Genomic DNA, 10,746 nt, shown 5'->3' with positions numbered 1-10,746 from the left:
AAAGGTCTGCAATGCTGGAATTGCTGCAAAAGGAGCATTCTTTGACGAAAGCAAAGTTTGAAGAACAAAATTAATACTTCAAATACAAATCATTATTTCTAACCTTGTCAATGTCTTGACTATATTTTCTATACATTTTGCAACTCATTTGATAAATAAAAGTGTGAGTTTTCATGGAAAACACGAAATTGTCTGGGTGATCCCAAACTTTTGAATGGTAGTGTATATATATAAATATATATTTATATGTATTTACGTATAGATAGATATATATTTATTTATATATACTGTATATAGAATAGAATATACACTTTTATTAATCCCCAAGGGGAAATTAGTTCTCTGCATTTAACCCATCCTTAGTTATTAAGGAGCAGTGGGCTGCAGTGAAGCGCCCGGGAAGCAACTGGGGGTTCAGTGCCTTGCTCAAGGACACTTCGACTCGCAACTAATGGGGAGAGCGGGGATCGAACCCACAACCCTGCGGTTGCAGGACGGCCCTCTTACCCCACTGAGCTACAGCCGCCCCAATATCAATATATTAAACAAATATATATAAATGAATATATATAAATAAATATATCTATATATTAATATATATATATATATATAAATATGTATATCAATATCAATATCTATATATAAATATATATTTATATAAATATATATATACATGACAGTAATAGTTGAATTAACTTATTTTCTAATCTATTTGAAATAATATTTGAAATTGTGTTTTTAATATATATATAAATATACAGGACTGTCTCAGAAAATTAGAATATTGTGATGAAGTTCTTTATTTTCTGTAATGCAATTAAAAAAACAAAAATGTCATGCATTCTGGATTCATTACAAATCAACTGAAATATTGCAAGACTTTTATTCTTTTAATATTGCTGATTATGTCTTACAGCTTAAGAAAACTCTAAAATCCTATCTCATAAAATTTTAATATTTCCTCAGACCAAGTTAAAAAAAAGATTTATAACAGCTGAGTGTTTGTCAAGGCTCAGGAAACCCTTGCAGGTGTTTCGAGTTAATTAGACAATTCAAGTGATTTGTTTAATACCCTACTAGTATACTTTTCATGATATTCTAATATTTAGAGATAGGATATTTGAGTTTTCTTAAGCTGTAAGCCATAATCAGCAATATTAAAAGAATAAAAGGCTTGCAATATTTCAGTTGATTTGTAATGAATCCAGAATGCATGACATTTTTGTTTTTTTAATTGCATTGCAGAAAATAAAGAACTTCATCACAATATTCTAATTTTCTGAGACAGTCCTGTATATGTGTATATATATGTGTGTATATACACTACCGTTCAAAAGTTTGGGATCACCCAGACAATTTCGTGTCTTCCATGAAAAATCACACTTTTATTTATCAAATGAATATAAAATATAGTCAAGACATTGACAAGGTTAGAAATAATTATTAATATTTGAAGTATTAATTTTGTTCTACAAACTTCAAGCTCAAAGGAAGGCCAGTTGTATCGCTTATATCACCAGCATAACTGTTTTCAGCTGTGCTAACATAATTGCACGGGTTTTCTAATCAGACATTAGTCTTCTAAGGCGATTAGCAAACACAATGTACCATTAGAACACTGGAGTGATAGTTGATGGAAATGGGCCTCTATACACCTCTGGAGATATTTAATTAGAAACCAGACGTTTCCACCTAGAATAGTCATTTACCACATTAACAATGTAGAGAGTGTATTTCTGATTAATTTAATGTTATCTTTTTTGAAAAAACAGTGCTTTTCTTTGAAAAATAAAGTCATTTCTAAGTGATCCCAAACTTTTGAACGGTAGTGTATATATGAATATGTATATGTATAAAAATATAAATATATATATGTATATAAATATATATTTATATCAATATCGATATATATATATACTAGGGCTGTGAAACGATTAAAAATTTTAATCAGGTTAATCACAGGTTTCTGTGGATTAATCATGATTAATCACATATATACGGTGAGCGCGCCAGCATCGGAGCTCTGCCGCGCGCGAGACGGAGATCGGAGTCGTGTTAACGAGACACTAGAGACAGAATGACACGCTGCTGGAGAGACGACCAACAACAGACGGATTGGAAGCTCATTCTGCGCATGCGTTAAATGTGTGAAAAAAATTTAACTAATTAATCCTGTAAATTAATCATAACGCGTTAACGCGTTATTTTTCACAGCACTAATATATACACATGACAGTAATAGTGGAATTAACTTATTTTCTAATCTATTTGAAACAATATTTTAGCTTGTGTTTTTAATATATATATAAATATATGAATATATACATATATACATATAAATATATATAAATATCTATATAAATATATATAATTATACATATATAAATACATATATATCTATAAATATCCATATATATAAATATATATATATATATAAATATCTACATTTATATATATATTTATAAATATCTACATTTATATATATATATATATATATATATATATATACACATCCATTGCACTGTCACCTCTTTCTTTCTGCACTAATATCCCCCAATCCATTGGCACTGTTGTTGTTTTTATATTGTACATACATGTTGCTTTTCTGTCTTTAATGACTTTTTAAAAAACATGTATCCTCCTATCTGTAAAGAGCATATACATGTAACCGGTGTCACGTTTCATATGTGCACATGTACATGGACAATAAAGCTCTGATTCTGATTCTGATGTATATTCGGGTGCAACTCTTCATCTAGTTAAACAATTTCCGTTCCAGGTTTAAATTTTTTTTTTTAATTAAGCAATGCTACGGTTTCTTTTACATACATTAACAGAACCCCAAAGTAAAAAAACAAACAAAAAACACACCTATCAGACCTGGCAGGTAGCTGGAATTTTATTCTATTAAGGTTCTGTGATTAATCGAGTTTAGAGTCTTTATTTTCACAGCCGCAGGCAGATATGAAAAAGTGACAGGGCCCCACACTCCGAGTGGAGCGAGTGACAAAAGAAAAGTACAAGCCCCTGACGTCCAGCAGACTTCAGGTCTGCTGCTGGCGCGCACGCCCCGAGCGGCTGATAACCGGCTCAGGCCTCTTTTATTGTGTGGTCTGTCTTTTGTAATTAGCGGTGTGATAACACTGGGCCAGCCCCCCCCCTCCCCCTCCATGCATTATAAGAGCATGGATTTATTTTTTAGAGAGTGTAAAATAGTTGCTTGGACTTCCTACAGCAGCATGGATCCTCACGCCGCCGGTCTGCTGCTGCTGCTGCTGCTCACCTCGCCCGCAGGTAAGCACCTGACTCCTGATTGGTGGAACGAGCTCCCCACTGACATCAGGACAGCAGGAAGTCTCTACATCTTCCACCGGAAAACTAAACACATCTTTAGACTATATCTGGACTAAAACACAGATTAGCACTTCAGTGGCACTTAAATTACTCTTACTTATAGTATTACTCATGTTATTACTTTTCGTATTACTCATGTTATTACTTATGGTATTACTCATATTATTACTTTTAGTATTACTCATGTTATTACTTTTCGTATTACTCATGTTATTACTTATGGTATTACTCATATTATTACTTATAGTATTACTCATGTCATTACTTATCGTATTACTCATGTTATTACTTATGGTATTACTCATATTATTACTTATAGTATTACTCATGTCATTACTTATCGTATTACTCATGTTATTACTTATGGTATTACTCATATTATTACTTATAGTATTACTCATGTTATTACTTTTCGTATTACTCATGTTATTACTTATAGTATTACTCATGTTATTACTTATAGTATTACTCATGTTATTACTTATGGTATTACTCATATTATTACTTATGGTACTTTTGTAGTTCGACTATCTTGAAGAAATGTTACTTCCTGTATTCTTGTTGTTCTTAGTTTGTTCTCTAGGTTGATGCACTTGTTGTAAGTCTCTTTGTATAAAAGCGTCTGCTACATGACATGTGATGTGTTCTAATGTAATGTGATGTAATGTGTTCTAATGTAATGTGATGTAATGTGATGTAATGTGATGTAATGTGATGTGATGTAATGTGATTTAATGTAATGTAATGTGATGTAATTTGATGTGATGTGATGTAATGTGATGTGATGTAATGTAATGTAATGTAAGCGCTTCAGAGGAATGTTGGTTCGATTATTGACCGGTAACATCTTCTTTCTGCGGCGTTAATCTTGCCGATGCGTTCTCTTTTCTCACAGCCAAAGGTTTCTCGAGAGAGGGCGGAGCCGTGGGGGTAACCCCGTGTAAGAGCCGCTTTGAATTCTGACTTTTTACACATTTATAAATGCATCAAAGCCATCATCACAGAGAGGCTCCATGGAGCTGAATCAGAAACTCAATGTGCGGCTCCTCTTGCAGACGGGCCGGCCTCTGTGGAGATCTCCGGGGTCGGCGTTGCGACGGTGGGAATCCAGTACTACTTCCTGTGCACGTCCGAGTGCTACCCGGGCTGCACGTACAGCTGGACGAGAGGCAACGAGACGTCTCAGGGGGCCGGGCTGAACCTGAAGCTCGCGGACCTGGTGCCAACGCAGACCCTGACCTGCACCGTGCACAACCCGACGACGGGGGAGGCGGCATCTGTGCAAAAGACGGTGAAAGTGACGGGTATGAGCAGCGGCCCCCAAACTAAGGCCCGCCTCCACATTCGGCCCCCTGAACAATACCAGAGACGCATTATGATTCTTTTCAGTCTGGCCACGCAAATCCTAGACGAGCCGCTGTCAAATAGAACGGAATAATGTGTAAAAGGTTAGGGAAGAGAACCGTGGATTCAGAATCAGGTTAAATGGTTTTTGACCTTTAGGGTCAAACGATTATTTTGTTGTTCAATGCAAAGAAAAAGCCGTTTGCCTCATCTGTCCAGAGGCGGTGGTCAAAGAATACGACACAAAGACGAGAATTTATTTGTCATTTATTTCCTGACTTTTTTTTCTCTGTGAAGATCCCGGAAAGGGTTTTTAACTTTTTAATATTTGGTTATGTGGCTTTCTGTAAAACAATACATGTTTACATGAAGGCACCCTGAGATCGTCTCACTGGTTCTGTTAAACTGACCCCCATCGGAGAAGGGACATGATGTGGCCCTCACAGGAACACGTTTGGGGCCCCTGGGTATGAGTGAAAGACTGAATGTCAGATTGAGGACTTCCCTCAGCTCCGCACCTTCAACCAAATCTATTTCCTGAATCTTTCCAGCCGGGCCGTCGAACCTCCGGATCGTCGGGCCGCCCTACATGACGCCAGGAGGCGTGTCCACCTTCCGCTGCGTGGCCAGCTGCTCGCCGCCCTGCAACTACCAGTGGAAAGTCAAGTGGGGCGAGACGCTGCTGGAGAACCCCACCGGGGACAGCATCTCCCTGAGCCCCTTCACCGACACCGTCCTCTCGGAGAACCTGACGTGCCGGGTGGAGGAGCCCGTCTCGGGTCTCTACATCTCGAAGACGGTGGAGGTCCAGGTGGCAAGTACGCGAGAAACGATAACGGGGAAATCAAAACCCGGCCGGTTCTATTCCTGTTTTCATTCCTCTTTGTTCTCACGATGAACTCAAACAATTCAAACTCCTGGTTCTGCTCCTTGAGGGATCTCCAGCGTCAGCATCCAGGGGCCCGGCGCGGTGACGATGGGGCTGAGGTACACCTTCGTGTGCTCGGCGCAGTGCAACCCGCGGTGCGACTACACCTGGGCCTACATGGGCCGCACCTACCTGGGCGACGAGACCCAGATCCCCATCGTGTTTCAGGGGCAGCGGACGCAGTTCGTCAGCCACCTGGAGGTCACGATCAGCAGCAACTACTCCCGGACGGAGACGCTCACCTGCGTGGCGACCAACTCTCTCTCCGGCGCCGCCGTCAACGCCACCAAGTACCTGGCGGTCCTCGGTGAGTCGGCGGTGGCTCGCTTGCTTTTTTTTGGGCGGTAGTCTCATGGTGTCTTTCGTGTCCCCGCCCCCTGCAGACCCCTACGCGGTGCGGCCCGCCTCCGCGGCGCTGCCGGCGGCGGGCGAGGTGTTCTCCCTGCGGTGCGTCGGCGCTCAGAACCCGGCCTCCGTCACGTGGATGAAGAGCCAGCGGCCGCTGCCGGCGGCGGGACGAGCGCGGGTCACCCCGGGCAACGAGACGCTGACCTTCAGCCCGCTGCTGCAGGAAGACGACGGCGTTTACCAATGTGTGGTGGCGGGGGGAGCGGGGCCTCCCATCCAGTCTGTCGGCTACATTATGAAAGTAATCTGTAAGTACTCTCTCTCCTCTCTCCTCTCTCCTCCCTCCTCTCCCCTCTCCTCTCCTCTCCTCTCCTCTCTCCTCTCTCCTTATGGACGTTTAGGATACACTGAGCTCCTCTCTCCTCTCCTCTCTCCTTATAGACGTTTAGGATACACTGAGCTCCTCTCCTCTCTCCTCTCCTCTCCTTATAGACGTTTAGGATACACTGAGCTCCTCTCTCCTCTCCTCTCTCCTCCCTCCTCTCCTCTCCTCTCTCCTCTCCTCTCCTTATGGACGCTTAGGATACACTGAGCTCCTCTCCTCTCTCCTCTCCTTAAGGACGCTTAGGAGACACTGAGCTGAGCTCAGTGTCTCAGTGAGCTCCTCTCTCCTCTCCTCTCTCCTTATAGACGTTTAGGATACACTGAGCTCCTCTCTCCTCTCCTCTCTCCTTATAGACGTTTAGGAGACTCTGAGCTCCTCTCTCCTCTCCTCTCTCCTTATAGACGTTTAGGATACACTGAGCTCCTCCTCTCTCCTCTCCTCTCTCCTTATAGACATTTAGGAGACACTGAGCTCTCTCCTCTCCTCTCTCCTTATAGACGTTTAGGATACACTGAGCTCTCTCCTCTCCTCTCTCCTTATAGACGTTTAGGAGACACTGAGCTCCTCTCTCCTCTCCTCTCTCCTTATAGACGTTTAGGATACACTGAGCTCCTCTCTCCTCTCCTCTCTCCTCCTCTCCTCTCTCCTTATAGACGTTTAGGAGACACTGAGCTCCTCTCTCCTCTCCTCTCTCCTTATAGACGTTTAGGATACACTGAGCTCCTCTCTCCTCTCCTCTCTCCTATCTCCTTATGGACGTTTAGGATACACTGAGCTCCTCTCCTCTCTCCTATCTCCTTATGGACGTTTAGGATACACTGAGCTCCTCTCTCCTCTCCTCTCTCCTTATAGACGTTTAGGAGACACTGAGCTCCTCTCTCCTCTCCTCTCTCCTTATAGACGTTTAGGAGACACTGAGCTCCTCTCTCCTCTCCTCTCTCCTTATAGACGTTTAGGATACACTGAGCTCCTCTCTCCTCTCTCCTCTCTCCTTATAGACGTTTAGGAGACACTGAGCTCCCTCTCTCCTCTCTCTCCTTATAGACGTTTAGGATACACTGAGCTCCCTCCTCCTCTCCTCCTCTCTCTCTCCTTATAGACGTTTAGGAGACACTGAGCTCCCTCTCTCCTATCTCCTTATGGACGTTTAGGATACACTGAGCTCCTCTCCTCCTCTCTCCTATCTCCTTATGGACGTTTAGGATACACTGAGCTCCTCTCCTCTCTCCTATCTCCTTATGGACGTTTAGGATACACTGAGCTCCTCTCTCCTCTCCTCTCCTCTCTCCTCTCCTCTCTCCTTATAGACGTTTAGGAGACACTGAGCTCCTCTCTCCTCTCCTCTCCTCTCTCCTCTCCTCTCTCCTTATAGACGTTTAGGATACACTGAGCTCCTCTCTCCTCTCCTCTCTCCTTATAGACGTTTAGGAGACACTGAGCTCCTCTCTCCTCCCAGATGCACATCCTAGTGACAATATAAAATACGAGTCTGTGTATCCTTCTGTGTTTCCTCCACCTGCAGACGGGCCGTCCACAGCGGTGATCAGCGGGCCGGACTTGATCACTGCTCGTGTGCAGCTGCTACCCGACATGCGACTACGCCTGGATTTGGGGGAACGACACCTTCCAGGGCCCGGCGCTGAGCCTGGTGCTGGAGGAACCGGCAGGAGCGCTCAGCCTGTTCTGCACGGCGATCAATCCCACCACGGGGAAATCAGTCACCGCCCAAAAGACCATGAAAGGTAATTGTTGGAACTATTTATTTTGTAATTCATTTTATTGTAAAGTAATATTGATTATTCATTGCTTATTTAGGTTATATTTAGGTTATATTTTGATGTGTTAGAATAACTTTTTTCTTATGATCATTTTAGTTTAGTTCATTGTGATTGTTGTTTTAATAGATTATAGGATTGGTTCACTGATTGCGTAACACTGGTTACATGTAGGTGTGGCTAGCTTCGGGACCAGCATGCACCTGGGTGGCCGATGGTTTTTTACCAGCACACGAGAGGCAGTGTCAACATTTTGTTTGTTCCTTTTGTTTGTTTAGCAAATAAATAATCAGAATAATGAGATACGGAAATGGACATTACTTTCTTTTGGTGGCATCAACACCGAAACCCCACGGTGCGTCAGACGCAATTCAATTCAATTCAATTCAGTTTATTTGTATAGCCCAATTTCACAAATTACAAATTTGTCTCGGAGTGCTTTACAATCTGTACACATAGACATCCCTGCCCCAAAACCTCACATCGGACCAGGAAAAACTCCCAAATAACCCTTCAGGGGGGAAAAAAAGGGAAGAAACCTGCAGGAGAGCAACAGAGGAGGATCCCTCTCCTAGGATGGACAGATGCAATAGATGTCATGTGACCAGAAGGACAGATTTAGAGTTAAAATACATTCAATGAATATGACAGAGTGTATCAATAGTTCATAGTAGGCATATTCCACGATGGAGACCTCCACGATCCATCAGGCAGATGGCGGTGGGGAGGAGGAGTGGGGAGTCTCAACAGGACAGTGGCGTAGTCATGAGCAGGAATTCCACCCAGACGATCCATCAGGCAGATAGGATCTATGCCGTCTCATAGGGTCCGATGACCCCAAAGTCAAAAGGACTTCCGGGAGAAAGCAGAGTTAGTAACGTGTGATTGAGAGATGAAAATTCATCCTTAAGGAGAAAAAAGAGGAGATAGGTGCTCAGTGCATCCTAAACGCCCCGCAGCTATAAGCCTATAGCAGCATATCAAGGGCTGGACCAGGTGAACCTGATTCAGCCCTAACTATAAGCTCTGTCAAAGAGGAAGGTCTTAAGTCTACTCTTAAACGAGGTGACTGTGTCTGCCTCCCGGACTGAAATTGGAAGCTGGTTCCATAAAGAGGAGCTTGATAACTAAAGGCTCTGGCTCCCATTCTACTTTTAAGACTCTAGGAACTACAAGTAGTCCGCATTTAGTGAGCGTAGCTCTCTAGTGGGGCAATATGGTACGACAAGCTCCTTAAGATATGATGGAGCATCACCAATCAAGGCTTTGTAGGTTAAGAGAAGAATTTTAAAAGTGATTCTTGATTTTACTGGGAGCCAGTGCAGAGCAGCTAGTGCAGGAGTGATGTGATCTCTTTTCTTAGTTTTAGTGAGAACACGAGCTGCAGCATTCTGGATCAACTGGAGGGACCAAAGATTTATTAGAGCAGCCTGCTAATAAGGAGTTGCAGTAATCCAGTCTCAAGTAACGAACGTGAACCAATTTTTCTGCATCTTTTGAGACAAGATGTGCCTGATTTTGAAATATTACGTAGATGAAAGAATGCAGTCCTTGAGATTTGCTTTACGTGGGAGTTAAAGGACAAGTCGATCAAAGATAACGCCAAGATTCTTTACAGTGGTGTTGGATGCCAGGGCAATGCCGTCTACAGAAACCACATCACCAGATAATTGATCTCTGAGGTGCTCAGGGCCGATTAAAATTACTTCGGTTTTGTCTGAGTTTAACATCAAGAAGTTGCAGGTCATCCATGTTTTTATGTCTTTAAGACATGCTTGAATTTTACAGAGTTGGTTGCTCTCCTCTGGTTTTATCGATAAATATAGTTGAGTGTCATCTGCATAACAATGAAAGTTTATGGAGTGTTTCCTGATAATATTGCCCAAAGGAAGCATGTATAAGGTAAATAAAATTGGTCCAAGCACAGAACCTTGTGGAACTCCGTGATTAACGTTGGTGGTTATCGAGGCGTCATCGTTTACAAATACAAACTGTAATTAGATTCATCGTTTTATTTGATTTATTTGGACAAATGGCCACTACAGTAATCTTCTGAAGAAAAACTAATTATTCAAGCTTCTAATTTTTCCTTCTTTATCAAGAAAAATGCCTTCAACCAATTTCCAATGTTTCAGTCGGCCCGTCCAGCATCGAGGTCAGCGGCGACTCAGCGTTTCTGACTGCGGGCGTTGCATCCAACTTCACCTGTACGGCCGAGTGTTACCGCTCCTGCAGCTTGTCGTGGACGGTCACCTGTGGGTTGGAAACGCTCCTGACCGGAGAGGGCAGCTCGCTGTCCGTCAATCTGCCTCCCAGCACCGCCGTCTCTCAGGTGGTCGTGATGTGCGCGGCTTGGGACCCCGTCTTACAGCTCTACATCGAGCAGGCCCTGGATCTGAAATTGGCGAGTATGTGAAAGAACTCTCCTCCGATGAGAACAGTAGATAAGTAACGAACACATGTTGCTTTCAAACCTTTTTTTTAAACTTATTTTTTCAGCCTCTGCATGAAAAATAACATACGCAAACTAAAAAAGGGCGTATCTCCTCTACCACAAAGGAGATCTGATACCGTTGGTGTTATGATGAAGGCAACCAAAGTGAGCTTTTGTT

The sequence above is a fragment of the Pseudoliparis swirei genome, chromosome 10 (assembly GCF_029220125.1).
Source record: "Pseudoliparis swirei isolate HS2019 ecotype Mariana Trench chromosome 10, NWPU_hadal_v1, whole genome shotgun sequence".
NCBI lineage: Eukaryota > Metazoa > Chordata > Actinopteri > Perciformes > Liparidae > Pseudoliparis > Pseudoliparis swirei.
The sequence above is the reverse complement of the archived record's forward strand: the minus strand, read 5'-3'. Positions refer to the sequence as shown.